Here is a 13,416-nt window from a genome sequence, read left to right on the forward strand (position 1 = left end):
AGGGGCGCCGCAATGATGAATTTTAAAGAAAGGAAAGGAACTTTGATACAAAGACCTTAGGAAGCATTGGTGGCAAATGGATGGAAGCCTTTAACCGTGAGAAAAATGACAGAAAGTTATGGGAGTCATTACCACGCACCCAGCTTCAAGAACATGCATTTTGGGTTCATTTTTGAAAGGAAAGAGAATGGAAAAATCAGTAGAGTAAAGGCAACATATTCAGTTTTTCTTGAAGCTACTGTAGAGAGTCTCTGGTTTAGAGGAAGAACCCTTACCAATGACCAAGATGGCTGCCACAGATTTCTATCCTAAATGTATTAAGATTGCCAAGATTAATCATCACTTTGATGGCTTAAACAAGTAAGATTCTTTGGTTCTATAAGCATCAAAAATGAGATAGCCCCATTTCATGGGGTTTTCCAAGGCACACGTCTCACAGTTTAAGTGGGGTTCGTATCCCAGTTGCATGACATATCTCTTCCTTAATACTGACAGCCAGCCTAGTTTTCTGCCAAAATACAAGATAAGCATGGCAAAAGTCTGGAGATGCCGGGGATTGAACCCGGGGCCTCATACATGCAAAGCATGCGCTCTACCACTGAGCTACATCCCCTTGTATGCCAAGTTTTACTGTATGCATGGAAACCCTGAATGTAAGTGTCTGCCAAGTCAACCCACTTGACACTGCAGCATAAAGTCTCAGTCAGGAAAATCCTTAAGCCTCGCAACTGGATTATCTTCCTGGTCTATAGTCTTGTTTAGAGATGCTTGTGTGCAGCCTTCTTAGCGCAGTAGGCAGCGCGTCAGTCTCATAATCTGAAGGTCCTGAGTTCGTTCCTCAGAGAGGGCATTTATTTCCTCCTTTTGGCAAGCAAAATTCTCAGATTTTCTTGAAAAGTGGAAACTATGCCTATTTCAAACAATATTTTTCAATGCAACCTATTTAAGTGGGGTTCTGACCCCCCAACTGCCTGAGAAACCTCAACTTTCCACAAGGTGGCAGGCTAGCCTTCTGGAAAAAGCCGAGATACAGAACAGCGACTCCTGGAGATGCCGGGGATTGAACCCGGGGCCTCATACATGCGAAGCATGCGCTCTACCACTGAGCTACATCCCCTCCACTGCCCTCTAAAGTTTTGCTGGATGCAAGGAGACTCTGGAGCCCACGGACTGCAAAGTCTCGATTTGAGACTAGAATGTAAAGTGTCAGGCATGAAATTGCCCACGCCTTACGTGAGGGCTGTCTTCATGGAGCATATACTTAGTGCAATCAGGGTTCGATTCTCCGGCAGGGCTTTTATTTGCTCAGTTTGGAATGCAAAACTTCTCAGGATTTCCCCAAATGTGTAAACTGTTGGTCTACTTTCCAGCTTGCTCAGCCTTTCGGGGGATGATTCCATTGGCTATGCCCTCTTGCCCATCGGTGGACACTCAAATTGAAGGCAAGTCACAGTGTGATTGGCTGCCAAGCAGCTACCGTGGTGCAATGCAATTGGAAGTCTGCCAAGGGCATACATGTACTAATGCAATGCTTTGGTAGCAGTTTTGATCAGCAGGTTTCCTTTACTGTTCTTCACGCCTCCCCTAGCGATGACTATGTCATCAATTCCCTTTGAAAGCAGATAGAGTACGCTTCTTTTCCAGTATTTATCGAAGCTCGGGGACTTTTTCATAATCAACGGAAGGTATTGTTGATTAACAGCAAAAGACATGGAAATGAAACCACAAAATCCTTCGAGCCGGATTTGAACCAGCGACCTAAGGATGCCCGAATTAATGCTACAGTCCTCCGCTCTACCAACTGAGCTATCGAAGGAGGGGTAGCAGAAGCTCATAGCACTGAAATTACCTCTCGCTCAAGAAAGGTTGTGGGGGGTGGGGACCAGGAGCAGACAGATGAAAATCATCAATATTAATCGCGGCTCCCTCTCAAAGCTACCACTTCTGAGAGCACACTGTGAGTTACGTCTTATCACCTCAAAGGAGGATTTCACACCAAAGTGGATGTTCCGTCTTGGCTTGGTGAAAAGCAGGGGCGCCGCAATGATGAATTTTAAAGAAAGGAAAGGAACTTTGATACAAAGACCTTAGGAAGCATTGGTGGCAAATGGATGGAAGCCTTTAACCGTGAGAAAAATGACAGAAAGTTATGGGAGTCATTACCACGCACCCAGCTTCAAGAACATGCATTTTGGGTTCATTTTTGAAAGGAAAGAGAATGGAAAAATCAGTAGAGTAAAGGCAACATATTCAGTTTTTCTTGAAGCTACTGTAGAGAGTCTCTGGTTTAGAGGAAGAACCCTTACCAATGACCAAGATGGCTGCCACCGATTTCTATCCTAAATGTATTAAGATTGCCAAGATTAATCATCACTTTGATGGCTTAAACAAGTAAGATTCTTTGGTTCTATAAGCATCAAAAATGAGATAGCCCCATTTCATGGGGTTTTCCAAGGCACACGTCTCACAGTTTAAGTGGGGTTCGTATCCCAGTTGCATGACATATCTCTTCCTTAATACTGACAGCCAGCCTAGTTTTCTGCCAAAATCCAAGATAAGCATGGCAAAAGTCTGGAGATGCCGGGGATTGAACCCGGGGCCTCATACATGCAAAGTATGCGCTCTACCACTGAGCTACATCCCCTTGTATGCCAAGTTTTACTGTATGCATGGAAACCCTGAATGTAAGTGTCTGCCAAGTCAACCCACTTGACACTGCAGCATAAAGTCTCAGTCAGGAAAATCCTTAAGCCTCGCACCTGGATTATCTTCCTGGTCTATAGTCTTGTTTAGAGATGCTTGTGTGCAGCCTTCTTAGCGCAGTAGGCAGCGCGTCAGTCTCATAATCTGAAGGTCCTGAGTTCGATCCTCAGAGAGGGCATTTATTTCCTCCTTTTGGCAAGCAAAATTCTCAGATTTTCTTGAAAAGTGGAAACTATGCCTATTTCAAACAATATTTTTCAATGCAACCTATTTAAGTGGGGTTCTGACCCCCCAACTGCCTGAGAAACCTCAACTTTCCACAAGGTGGCAGGCTAGCCTTCTGGAAAAAGCCGAGATACAGAACAGCGACTCCTGGAGATGCCGGGGATTGAACCCGGGGCCTCATACATGCGAAGCATGCGCTCTACCACTGAGCTACATCCCCTCCACTGCCCTCTAAACTTTTGCTGGATGCAAGGAGACTCTGGAGCCCACGGACTGCAAAGTCTCGATTTGAGACTAGAATGTAAAGTGTCAGGCATGAAATTGCCCACGCCTTACGTGAGGGCTGTCTTCATGGAGCATATACTTAGTGCAATCAGGGTTCGATTCTCCGGCAGGGCTTTTATTTGCTCAGTTTGGAATGCAAAACTTCTCAGGATTTCCCCAAATGTGTAAACTGTTGGTCTACTTTCCAGCTTGCTCAGCCTTTCGGGGGATGATTCCATTGGCTATGCCCTCTTGCCCATCGGTGGACACTCAAATTGAAGGCAAGTCACAGTGTGATTGGCTGCCAAGCAGCTACCGTGGTGCAATGCAATTGGAAGTCTGCCAAGGGCATACATGTACTAATGCAATGCTTTGGTAGCAGTTTTGATCAGCAGGTTTCCTTTACTGTTCTTCACGCCTCCCCTAGCGATGACTATGTCATCAATTCCCTTTGAAAGCAGATAGAGTACGCTTCTTTTCCAGTATTTATCGAAGCTCGGGGACTTTTTCATAATCAACGGAAGGTATTGTTGATTAACAGCAAAAGACATGGAAATGAAACCACAAAATCCTTCGAGCCGGATTTGAACCAGCGACCTAAGGATGCCCGAATTAATGCTACAGTCCTGCGCTCTACCAACTGAGCTATCGAAGGAGGGGTAGCAGAAGCTCATAGCACTGAAATTACCTCTCGCTCAAGAAAGGTTGTGGGGGGTGGGGACCAGGAGCAGACAGATGAAAATCATCAATATTAATCGCGGCTCCCTCTCAAAGCTACCACTTCTGAGAGCACACTGTGAGTTACGTCTTATCACCTCAAAGGAGGATTTCACACCAAAGTGGATGCTCCGTCTTGGCTTGGTGAAAAGCAGGGGCGCCGCAATGATGAATTTTACAGAAAGGAAAGGAACTTTGATACAAAGACCTTAGGAAGCATTGGTGGCAAATGGATGGAAGCCTTTAACCGTGAGAAAAATGACAGAAAGTTATGGGAGTCATTACCACGCACCCAGCTTCAAGAACATGCATTTTGGGTTCATTTTTGAAAGGAAAGAGAATGGAAAAATCAGTAGAGTAAAGGCAACATATTCAGTTTTTCTTGAAGCTACTGTAGAGAGTCTCTGGTTTAGAGGAAGAACCCTTACCAATGACCAAGATGGCTGCCACAGATTTCTATCCTAAATGTATTAAGATTGCCAAGATTAATCATCACTTTGATGGCTTAAACAAGTAAGATTCTTTGGTTCTATAAGCATCAAAAATGAGATAGCCCCATTTCATGGGGTTTTCCAAGGCACACGTCTCACAGTTTAAGTGGGGTTCGTATCCCAGTTGCATGACATATCTCTTCCTTAATACTGACAGCCAGCCTAGTTTTCTGCCAAAATACAAGATAAGCATGGCAAAAGTCTGGAGATGCCGGGGATTGAACCCGGGGCCTCATACATGCAAAGCATGCGCTCTACCACTGAGCTACATCCCCTTGTATGCCAAGTTTTACTGTATGCATGGAAACCCTGAATGTAAGTGTCTGCCAAGTCAACCCACTTGACACTGCAGCATAAAGTCTCAGTCAGGAAAATCCTTAAGCCTCGCAACTGGATTATCTTCCTGATCTATAGTCTTGTTTAGAGATGCTTGTGTGCAGCCTTCTTAGCGCAGTAGGCAGCGCGTCAGTCTCATAATCTGAAGGTCCTGAGTTCGTTCCTCAGAGAGGGCATTTATTTCCTCCTTTTGGCAAGCAAAATTCTCAGATTTTCTTGAAAAGTGGAAACTATGCCTATTTCAAACAATATTTTTCAATGCAACCTATTTAAGTGGGGTTCTGACCCCCCAACTGCCTGAGAAACCTCAACTTTCCACAAGGTGGCAGGCTAGCCTTCTGGAAAAAGCCGAGATACAGAACAGCGACTCCTGGAGATGCCGGGGATTGAACCCGGGGCCTCATACATGCGAAGCATGCGCTCTACCACTGAGCTACATCCCCTCCACTGCCCTCTAAAGTTTTGCTGGATGCAAGGAGACTCTGGAGCCCACGGACTGCAAAGTCTCGATTTGAGACTAGAATGTAAAGTGTCAGGCATGAAATTGCCCACGCCTTACGTGAGGGCTGTCTTCATGGAGCATATACTTAGTGCAATCAGGGTTCGATTCTCCGGCAGGGCTTTTATTTGCTCAGTTTGGAATGCAAAACTTCTCAGGATTTCCCCAAATGTGTAAACTGTTGGTCTACTTTCCAGCTTGCTCAGCCTTTCGGGGGATGATTCCATTGGCTATGCCCTCTTGCCCATCGGTGGACACTCAAATTGAAGGCAAGTCACAGTGTGATTGGCTGCCAAGCAGCTACCGTGGTGCAATGCAATTGGAAGTCTGCCAAGGGCATACATGTACTAATGCAATGCTTTGGTAGCAGTTTTGATCAGCAGGTTTCCTTTACTGTTCTTCACGCCTCCCCTAGCGATGACTATGTCATCAATTCCCTTTGAAAGCAGATAGAGTACGCTTCTTTTCCAGTATTTATCGAAGCTCGGGGACTTTTTCATAATCAACGGAAGGTATTGTTGATTAACAGCAAAAGACATGGAAATGAAACCACAAAATCCTTCGAGCCGGATTTGAACCAGCGACCTAAGGATGCCCGAATAATGCTACAGTCCTGCGCTCTACCAACTGAGCTATCGAAGGAGGGGTAGCAGAAGCTCATAGCACTGAAATTACCTCTCGCTCAAGAAAGGTTGTGGGGGGTGGGGACCAGGAGCAGACAGATGAAAATCATCAATATTAATCGCGGCTCCCTCTCAAAGCTACCACTTCTGAGAGCACACTGTGAGTTACGTCTTATCACCTCAAAGGAGGATTTCACACCAAAGTGGATGCTCCGTCTTGGCTTGGTGAAAAGCAGGGGCGCCGCAATGATGAATTTTACAGAAAGGAAAGGAACTTTGATACAAAGACCTTAGGAAGCATTGGTGGCAAATGGATGGAAGCCTTTAACCGTGAGAAAAATGACAGAAAGTTATGGGAGTCATTACCACGCACCCAGCTTCAAGAACATGCATTTTGGGTTCATTTTTGAAAGGAAAGAGAATGGAAAAATCAGTAGAGTAAAGGCAACATATTCAGTTTTTCTTGAAGCTACTGTAGAGAGTCTCTGGTTTAGAGGAAGAACCCTTACCAATGACCAAGATGGCTGCCACAGATTTCTATCCTAAATGTATTAAGATTGCCAAGATTAATCATCACTTTGATGGCTTAAACAAGTAAGATTCTTTGGTTCTATAAGCATCAAAAATGAGATAGCCCCATTTCATGGGGTTTTCCAAGGCACACGTCTCACAGTTTAAGTGGGGTTCGTATCCCAGTTGCATGACATATCTCTTCCTTAATACTGACAGCCAGCCTAGTTTTCTGCCAAAATACAAGATAAGCATGGCAAAAGTCTGGAGATGCCGGGGATTGAACCCGGGGCCTCATACATGCAAAGCATGCGCTCTACCACTGAGCTACATCCCCTTGTATGCCAAGTTTTACTGTATGCATGGAAACCCTGAATGTAAGTGTCTGCCAAGTCAACCCACTTGACACTGCAGCATAAAGTCTCAGTCAGGAAAATCCTTAAGCCTCGCAACTGGATTATCTTCCTGATCTATAGTCTTGTTTAGAGATGCTTGTGTGCAGCCTTCTTAGCGCAGTAGGCAGCGCGTCAGTCTCATAATCTGAAGGTCCTGAGTTCGTTCCTCAGAGAGGGCATTTATTTCCTCCTTTTGGCAAGCAAAATTCTCAGATTTTCTTGAAAAGTGGAAACTATGCCTATTTCAAACAATATTTTTCAATGCAACCTATTTAAGTGGGGTTCTGACCCCCCAACTGCCTGAGAAACCTCAACTTTCCACAAGGTGGCAGGCTAGCCTTCTGGAAAAAGCCGAGATACAGAACAGCGACTCCTGGAGATGCCGGGGATTGAACCCGGGGCCTCATACATGCGAAGCATGCGCTCTACCACTGAGCTACATCCCCTCCACTGCCCTCTAAAGTTTTGCTGGATGCAAGGAGACTCTGGAGCCCACGGACTGCAAAGTCTCGATTTGAGACTAGAATGTAAAGTGTCAGGCATGAAATTGCCCACGCCTTACGTGAGGGCTGTCTTCATGGAGCATATACTTAGTGCAATCAGGGTTCGATTCTCCGGCAGGGCTTTTATTTGCTCAGTTTGGAATGCAAAACTTCTCAGGATTTCCCCAAATGTGTAAACTGTTGGTCTACTTTCCAGCTTGCTCAGCCTTTCGGGGGATGATTCCATTGGCTATGCCCTCTTGCCCATCGGTGGACACTCAAATTGAAGGCAAGTCACAGTGTGATTGGCTGCCAAGCAGCTACCGTGGTGCAATGCAATTGGAAGTCTGCCAAGGGCATACATGTACTAATGCAATGCTTTGGTAGCAGTTTTGATCAGCAGGTTTCCTTTACTGTTCTTCACGCCTCCCCTAGCGATGACTATGTCATCAATTCCCTTTGAAAGCAGATAGAGTACGCTTCTTTTCCAGTATTTATCGAAGCTCGGGGACTTTTTCATAATCAACGGAAGGTATTGTTGATTAACAGCAAAAGACATGGAAATGAAACCACAAAATCCTTCGAGCCGGATTTGAACCAGCGACCTAAGGATGCCCGAATTAATGCTACAGTCCTCCGCTCTACCAACTGAGCTATCGAAGGAGGGGTAGCAGAAGCTCATAGCACTGAAATTACCTCTCGCTCAAGAAAGGTTGTGGGGGGTGGGGACCAGGAGCAGACAGATGAAAATCATCAATATTAATCGCGGCTCCCTCTCAAAGCTACCACTTCTGAGAGCACACTGTGAGTTACGTCTTATCACCTCAAAGGAGGATTTCACACCAAAGTGGATGTTCCGTCTTGGCTTGGTGAAAAGCAGGGGCGCCGCAATGATGAATTTTAAAGAAAGGAAAGGAACTTTGATACAAAGACCTTAGGAAGCATTGGTGGCAAATGGATGGAAGCCTTTAACCGTGAGAAAAATGACAGAAAGTTATGGGAGTCATTACCACGCACCCAGCTTCAAGAACATGCATTTTGGGTTCATTTTTGAAAGGAAAGAGAATGGAAAAATCAGTAGAGTAAAGGCAACATATTCAGTTTTTCTTGAAGCTACTGTAGAGAGTCTCTGGTTTAGAGGAAGAACCCTTACCAATGACCAAGATGGCTGCCACCGATTTCTATCCTAAATGTATTAAGATTGCCAAGATTAATCATCACTTTGATGGCTTAAACAAGTAAGATTCTTTGGTTCTATAAGCATCAAAAATGAGATAGCCCCATTTCATGGGGTTTTCCAAGGCACACGTCTCACAGTTTAAGTGGGGTTCGTATCCCAGTTGCATGACATATCTCTTCCTTAATACTGACAGCCAGCCTAGTTTTCTGCCAAAATCCAAGATAAGCATGGCAAAAGTCTGGAGATGCCGGGGATTGAACCCGGGGCCTCATACATGCAAAGTATGCGCTCTACCACTGAGCTACATCCCCTTGTATGCCAAGTTTTACTGTATGCATGGAAACCCTGAATGTAAGTGTCTGCCAAGTCAACCCACTTGACACTGCAGCATAAAGTCTCAGTCAGGAAAATCCTTAAGCCTCGCACCTGGATTATCTTCCTGGTCTATAGTCTTGTTTAGAGATGCTTGTGTGCAGCCTTCTTAGCGCAGTAGGCAGCGCGTCAGTCTCATAATCTGAAGGTCCTGAGTTCGATCCTCAGAGAGGGCATTTATTTCCTCCTTTTGGCAAGCAAAATTCTCAGATTTTCTTGAAAAGTGGAAACTATGCCTATTTCAAACAATATTTTTCAATGCAACCTATTTAAGTGGGGTTCTGACCCCCCAACTGCCTGAGAAACCTCAACTTTCCACAAGGTGGCAGGCTAGCCTTCTGGAAAAAGCCGAGATACAGAACAGCGACTCCTGGAGATGCCGGGGATTGAACCCGGGGCCTCATACATGCGAAGCATGCGCTCTACCACTGAGCTACATCCCCTCCACTGCCCTCTAAACTTTTGCTGGATGCAAGGAGACTCTGGAGCCCACGGACTGCAAAGTCTCGATTTGAGACTAGAATGTAAAGTGTCAGGCATGAAATTGCCCACGCCTTACGTGAGGGCTGTCTTCATGGAGCATATACTTAGTGCAATCAGGGTTCGATTCTCCGGCAGGGCTTTTATTTGCTCAGTTTGGAATGCAAAACTTCTCAGGATTTCCCCAAATGTGTAAACTGTTGGTCTACTTTCCAGCTTGCTCAGCCTTTCGGGGGATGATTCCATTGGCTATGCCCTCTTGCCCATCGGTGGACACTCAAATTGAAGGCAAGTCACAGTGTGATTGGCTGCCAAGCAGCTACCGTGGTGCAATGCAATTGGAAGTCTGCCAAGGGCATACATGTACTAATGCAATGCTTTGGTAGCAGTTTTGATCAGCAGGTTTCCTTTACTGTTCTTCACGCCTCCCCTAGCGATGACTATGTCATCAATTCCCTTTGAAAGCAGATAGAGTACGCTTCTTTTCCAGTATTTATCGAAGCTCGGGGACTTTTTCATAATCAACGGAAGGTATTGTTGATTAACAGCAAAAGACATGGAAATGAAACCACAAAATCCTTCGAGCCGGATTTGAACCAGCGACCTAAGGATGCCCGAATTAATGCTACAGTCCTGCGCTCTACCAACTGAGCTATCGAAGGAGGGGTAGCAGAAGCTCATAGCACTGAAATTACCTCTCGCTCAAGAAAGGTTGTGGGGGGTGGGGACCAGGAGCAGACAGATGAAAATCATCAATATTAATCGCGGCTCCCTCTCAAAGCTACCACTTCTGAGAGCACACTGTGAGTTACGTCTTATCACCTCAAAGGAGGATTTCACACCAAAGTGGATGCTCCGTCTTGGCTTGGTGAAAAGCAGGGGCGCCGCAATGATGAATTTTACAGAAAGGAAAGGAACTTTGATACAAAGACCTTAGGAAGCATTGGTGGCAAATGGATGGAAGCCTTTAACCGTGAGAAAAATGACAGAAAGTTATGGGAGTCATTACCACGCACCCAGCTTCAAGAACATGCATTTTGGGTTCATTTTTGAAAGGAAAGAGAATGGAAAAATCAGTAGAGTAAAGGCAACATATTCAGTTTTTCTTGAAGCTACTGTAGAGAGTCTCTGGTTTAGAGGAAGAACCCTTACCAATGACCAAGATGGCTGCCACAGATTTCTATCCTAAATGTATTAAGATTGCCAAGATTAATCATCACTTTGATGGCTTAAACAAGTAAGATTCTTTGGTTCTATAAGCATCAAAAATGAGATAGCCCCATTTCATGGGGTTTTCCAAGGCACACGTCTCACAGTTTAAGTGGGGTTCGTATCCCAGTTGCATGACATATCTCTTCCTTAATACTGACAGCCAGCCTAGTTTTCTGCCAAAATACAAGATAAGCATGGCAAAAGTCTGGAGATGCCGGGGATTGAACCCGGGGCCTCATACATGCAAAGCATGCGCTCTACCACTGAGCTACATCCCCTTGTATGCCAAGTTTTACTGTATGCATGGAAACCCTGAATGTAAGTGTCTGCCAAGTCAACCCACTTGACACTGCAGCATAAAGTCTCAGTCAGGAAAATCCTTAAGCCTCGCAACTGGATTATCTTCCTGATCTATAGTCTTGTTTAGAGATGCTTGTGTGCAGCCTTCTTAGCGCAGTAGGCAGCGCGTCAGTCTCATAATCTGAAGGTCCTGAGTTCGTTCCTCAGAGAGGGCATTTATTTCCTCCTTTTGGCAAGCAAAATTCTCAGATTTTCTTGAAAAGTGGAAACTATGCCTATTTCAAACAATATTTTTCAATGCAACCTATTTAAGTGGGGTTCTGACCCCCCAACTGCCTGAGAAACCTCAACTTTCCACAAGGTGGCAGGCTAGCCTTCTGGAAAAAGCCGAGATACAGAACAGCGACTCCTGGAGATGCCGGGGATTGAACCCGGGGCCTCATACATGCGAAGCATGCGCTCTACCACTGAGCTACATCCCCTCCACTGCCCTCTAAAGTTTTGCTGGATGCAAGGAGACTCTGGAGCCCACGGACTGCAAAGTCTCGATTTGAGACTAGAATGTAAAGTGTCAGGCATGAAATTGCCCACGCCTTACGTGAGGGCTGTCTTCATGGAGCATATACTTAGTGCAATCAGGGTTCGATTCTCCGGCAGGGCTTTTATTTGCTCAGTTTGGAATGCAAAACTTCTCAGGATTTCCCCAAATGTGTAAACTGTTGGTCTACTTTCCAGCTTGCTCAGCCTTTCGGGGGATGATTCCATTGGCTATGCCCTCTTGCCCATCGGTGGACACTCAAATTGAAGGCAAGTCACAGTGTGATTGGCTGCCAAGCAGCTACCGTGGTGCAATGCAATTGGAAGTCTGCCAAGGGCATACATGTACTAATGCAATGCTTTGGTAGCAGTTTTGATCAGCAGGTTTCCTTTACTGTTCTTCACGCCTCCCCTAGCGATGACTATGTCATCAATTCCCTTTGAAAGCAGATAGAGTACGCTTCTTTTCCAGTATTTATCGAAGCTCGGGGACTTTTTCATAATCAACGGAAGGTATTGTTGATTAACAGCAAAAGACATGGAAATGAAACCACAAAATCCTTCGAGCCGGATTTGAACCAGCGACCTAAGGATGCCCGAATTAATGCTACAGTCCTCCGCTCTACCAACTGAGCTATCGAAGGAGGGGTAGCAGAAGCTCATAGCACTGAAATTACCTCTCGCTCAAGAAAGGTTGTGGGGGGTGGGGACCAGGAGCAGACAGATGAAAATCATCAATATTAATCGCGGCTCCCTCTCAAAGCTACCACTTCTGAGAGCACACTGTGAGTTACGTCTTATCACCTCAAAGGAGGATTTCACACCAAAGTGGATGTTCCGTCTTGGCTTGGTGAAAAGCAGGGGCGCCGCAATGATGAATTTTAAAGAAAGGAAAGGAACTTTGATACAAAGACCTTAGGAAGCATTGGTGGCAAATGGATGGAAGCCTTTAACCGTGAGAAAAATGACAGAAAGTTATGGGAGTCATTACCACGCACCCAGCTTCAAGAACATGCATTTTGGGTTCATTTTTGAAAGGAAAGAGAATGGAAAAATCAGTAGAGTAAAGGCAACATATTCAGTTTTTCTTGAAGCTACTGTAGAGAGTCTCTGGTTTAGAGGAAGAACCCTTACCAATGACCAAGATGGCTGCCACAGATTTCTATCCTAAATGTATTAAGATTGCCAAGATTAATCATCACTTTGATGGCTTAAACAAGTAAGATTCTTTGGTTCTATAAGCATCAAAAATGAGATAGCCCCATTTCATGGGGTTTTCCAAGGCACACGTCTCACAGTTTAAGTGGGGTTCGTATCCCAGTTGCATGACATATCTCTTCCTTAATACTGACAGCCAGCCTAGTTTTCTGCCAAAATACAAGATAAGCATGGCAAAAGTCTGGAGATGCCGGGGATTGAACCCGGGGCCTCATACATGCAAAGTATGCACTCTACCACTGAGCTACATCCCCTTGTATGCCAAGTTTTACTGTATGCATGGAAACCCTGAATGTAAGTGTCTGCCAAGTCAACCCACTTGACACTGCAGCATAAAGTCTCAGTCAGGAAAATCCTTAAGCCTCGCACCTGGATTATCTTCCTGGTCTATAGTCTTGTTTAGAGATGCTTGTGTGCAGCCTTCTTAGCGCAGTAGGCAGCGCGTCAGTCTCATAATCTGAAGGTCCTGAGTTCGATCGTCAGAGAGGGCATTTATTTCCTCCTTTTGGCAAGCAAAATTCTCAGATTTTCTTGAAAAGTGGAAACTATGCCTATTTCAAACAATATTTTTCAATGCAACCTATTTAAGTGGGGTTCTGACCCCCCAACTGCCTGAGAAACCTCAACTTTCCACAAGGTGGCAGGCTAGCCTTCTGGAAAAAGCCGAGATACAGAACAGCGACTCCTGGAGATGCCGGGGATTGAACCCGGGGCCTCATACATGCGAAGCATGCGCTCTACCACTGAGCTACATCCCCTCCACTGCCCTCTAAACTTTTGCTGGATGCAAGGAGACTCTGGAGCCCACGGACTGCAAAGTCTCGATTTGAGACTAGAATGTAAAGTGTCAGGCATGAAATTGCCCACGCCTT

General features: G+C 45.3%; 27 non-coding genes across 27 annotated transcripts; 7 read left to right on the forward strand and 20 right to left on the reverse strand.

The window, feature by feature from the left end:
• Positions 1–541: 541 nt before the first annotated feature.
• On the reverse strand, positions 542–613 carry TRNAA-UGC (transfer RNA alanine (anticodon UGC)). Its single transcript has one exon. It is a non-coding gene; the product is annotated as a tRNA-Ala (tRNA).
• A 164-nt stretch (positions 614–777) lies between these two features.
• TRNAM-CAU (transfer RNA methionine (anticodon CAU)) lies at positions 778–850 on the forward strand. The gene has a single exon. It is a non-coding gene; the product is annotated as a tRNA-Met (tRNA).
• Positions 851–1,045: 195 nt separating this feature from the next.
• On the reverse strand, positions 1,046–1,117 carry TRNAA-CGC (transfer RNA alanine (anticodon CGC)). The gene has a single exon. It is a non-coding gene; the product is annotated as a tRNA-Ala (tRNA).
• A 613-nt stretch (positions 1,118–1,730) lies between these two features.
• Positions 1,731–1,816, reverse strand: TRNAY-GUA (transfer RNA tyrosine (anticodon GUA)). The gene is given in 2 exon segments: positions 1,731–1,766; positions 1,780–1,816. It is a non-coding gene; the product is annotated as a tRNA-Tyr (tRNA).
• A 756-nt stretch (positions 1,817–2,572) lies between these two features.
• On the reverse strand, positions 2,573–2,644 carry TRNAA-UGC (transfer RNA alanine (anticodon UGC)). Its single transcript has one exon. It is a non-coding gene; the product is annotated as a tRNA-Ala (tRNA).
• A 164-nt stretch (positions 2,645–2,808) lies between these two features.
• TRNAM-CAU (transfer RNA methionine (anticodon CAU)) lies at positions 2,809–2,881 on the forward strand. Its single transcript has one exon. It is a non-coding gene; the product is annotated as a tRNA-Met (tRNA).
• Positions 2,882–3,076: 195 nt separating this feature from the next.
• Positions 3,077–3,148, reverse strand: TRNAA-CGC (transfer RNA alanine (anticodon CGC)). Its single transcript has one exon. It is a non-coding gene; the product is annotated as a tRNA-Ala (tRNA).
• A 613-nt stretch (positions 3,149–3,761) lies between these two features.
• On the reverse strand, positions 3,762–3,847 carry TRNAY-GUA (transfer RNA tyrosine (anticodon GUA)). Its single transcript is given in 2 exon segments — positions 3,762–3,797; positions 3,811–3,847. It is a non-coding gene; the product is annotated as a tRNA-Tyr (tRNA).
• Positions 3,848–4,603: 756 nt separating this feature from the next.
• On the reverse strand, positions 4,604–4,675 carry TRNAA-UGC (transfer RNA alanine (anticodon UGC)). The gene has a single exon. It is a non-coding gene; the product is annotated as a tRNA-Ala (tRNA).
• A 164-nt stretch (positions 4,676–4,839) lies between these two features.
• TRNAM-CAU (transfer RNA methionine (anticodon CAU)) lies at positions 4,840–4,912 on the forward strand. The gene has a single exon. It is a non-coding gene; the product is annotated as a tRNA-Met (tRNA).
• A 195-nt stretch (positions 4,913–5,107) lies between these two features.
• Positions 5,108–5,179, reverse strand: TRNAA-CGC (transfer RNA alanine (anticodon CGC)). The gene has a single exon. It is a non-coding gene; the product is annotated as a tRNA-Ala (tRNA).
• A 613-nt stretch (positions 5,180–5,792) lies between these two features.
• TRNAY-GUA (transfer RNA tyrosine (anticodon GUA)) lies at positions 5,793–5,877 on the reverse strand. The gene is given in 2 exon segments: positions 5,793–5,828; positions 5,841–5,877. It is a non-coding gene; the product is annotated as a tRNA-Tyr (tRNA).
• A 756-nt stretch (positions 5,878–6,633) lies between these two features.
• On the reverse strand, positions 6,634–6,705 carry TRNAA-UGC (transfer RNA alanine (anticodon UGC)). Its single transcript has one exon. It is a non-coding gene; the product is annotated as a tRNA-Ala (tRNA).
• A 164-nt stretch (positions 6,706–6,869) lies between these two features.
• TRNAM-CAU (transfer RNA methionine (anticodon CAU)) lies at positions 6,870–6,942 on the forward strand. The gene has a single exon. It is a non-coding gene; the product is annotated as a tRNA-Met (tRNA).
• A 195-nt stretch (positions 6,943–7,137) lies between these two features.
• On the reverse strand, positions 7,138–7,209 carry TRNAA-CGC (transfer RNA alanine (anticodon CGC)). The gene has a single exon. It is a non-coding gene; the product is annotated as a tRNA-Ala (tRNA).
• A 613-nt stretch (positions 7,210–7,822) lies between these two features.
• TRNAY-GUA (transfer RNA tyrosine (anticodon GUA)) lies at positions 7,823–7,908 on the reverse strand. The gene is given in 2 exon segments: positions 7,823–7,858; positions 7,872–7,908. It is a non-coding gene; the product is annotated as a tRNA-Tyr (tRNA).
• Positions 7,909–8,664: 756 nt separating this feature from the next.
• Positions 8,665–8,736, reverse strand: TRNAA-UGC (transfer RNA alanine (anticodon UGC)). The gene has a single exon. It is a non-coding gene; the product is annotated as a tRNA-Ala (tRNA).
• A 164-nt stretch (positions 8,737–8,900) lies between these two features.
• Positions 8,901–8,973, forward strand: TRNAM-CAU (transfer RNA methionine (anticodon CAU)). Its single transcript has one exon. It is a non-coding gene; the product is annotated as a tRNA-Met (tRNA).
• A 195-nt stretch (positions 8,974–9,168) lies between these two features.
• On the reverse strand, positions 9,169–9,240 carry TRNAA-CGC (transfer RNA alanine (anticodon CGC)). The gene has a single exon. It is a non-coding gene; the product is annotated as a tRNA-Ala (tRNA).
• Positions 9,241–9,853: 613 nt separating this feature from the next.
• TRNAY-GUA (transfer RNA tyrosine (anticodon GUA)) lies at positions 9,854–9,939 on the reverse strand. Its single transcript is given in 2 exon segments — positions 9,854–9,889; positions 9,903–9,939. It is a non-coding gene; the product is annotated as a tRNA-Tyr (tRNA).
• Positions 9,940–10,695: 756 nt separating this feature from the next.
• TRNAA-UGC (transfer RNA alanine (anticodon UGC)) lies at positions 10,696–10,767 on the reverse strand. Its single transcript has one exon. It is a non-coding gene; the product is annotated as a tRNA-Ala (tRNA).
• A 164-nt stretch (positions 10,768–10,931) lies between these two features.
• On the forward strand, positions 10,932–11,004 carry TRNAM-CAU (transfer RNA methionine (anticodon CAU)). Its single transcript has one exon. It is a non-coding gene; the product is annotated as a tRNA-Met (tRNA).
• A 195-nt stretch (positions 11,005–11,199) lies between these two features.
• Positions 11,200–11,271, reverse strand: TRNAA-CGC (transfer RNA alanine (anticodon CGC)). The gene has a single exon. It is a non-coding gene; the product is annotated as a tRNA-Ala (tRNA).
• A 613-nt stretch (positions 11,272–11,884) lies between these two features.
• Positions 11,885–11,970, reverse strand: TRNAY-GUA (transfer RNA tyrosine (anticodon GUA)). The gene is given in 2 exon segments: positions 11,885–11,920; positions 11,934–11,970. It is a non-coding gene; the product is annotated as a tRNA-Tyr (tRNA).
• A 756-nt stretch (positions 11,971–12,726) lies between these two features.
• TRNAA-UGC (transfer RNA alanine (anticodon UGC)) lies at positions 12,727–12,798 on the reverse strand. The gene has a single exon. It is a non-coding gene; the product is annotated as a tRNA-Ala (tRNA).
• Positions 12,799–12,962: 164 nt separating this feature from the next.
• On the forward strand, positions 12,963–13,035 carry TRNAM-CAU (transfer RNA methionine (anticodon CAU)). The gene has a single exon. It is a non-coding gene; the product is annotated as a tRNA-Met (tRNA).
• Positions 13,036–13,230: 195 nt separating this feature from the next.
• Positions 13,231–13,302, reverse strand: TRNAA-CGC (transfer RNA alanine (anticodon CGC)). Its single transcript has one exon. It is a non-coding gene; the product is annotated as a tRNA-Ala (tRNA).
• Positions 13,303–13,416: the final 114 nt, after the last annotated feature.

The sequence above is a fragment of the Lissotriton helveticus genome, chromosome 1_2 (assembly GCF_964261635.1).
Source record: "Lissotriton helveticus chromosome 1_2, aLisHel1.1, whole genome shotgun sequence".
Lineage (NCBI taxonomy): Eukaryota > Metazoa > Chordata > Amphibia > Caudata > Salamandridae > Lissotriton > Lissotriton helveticus.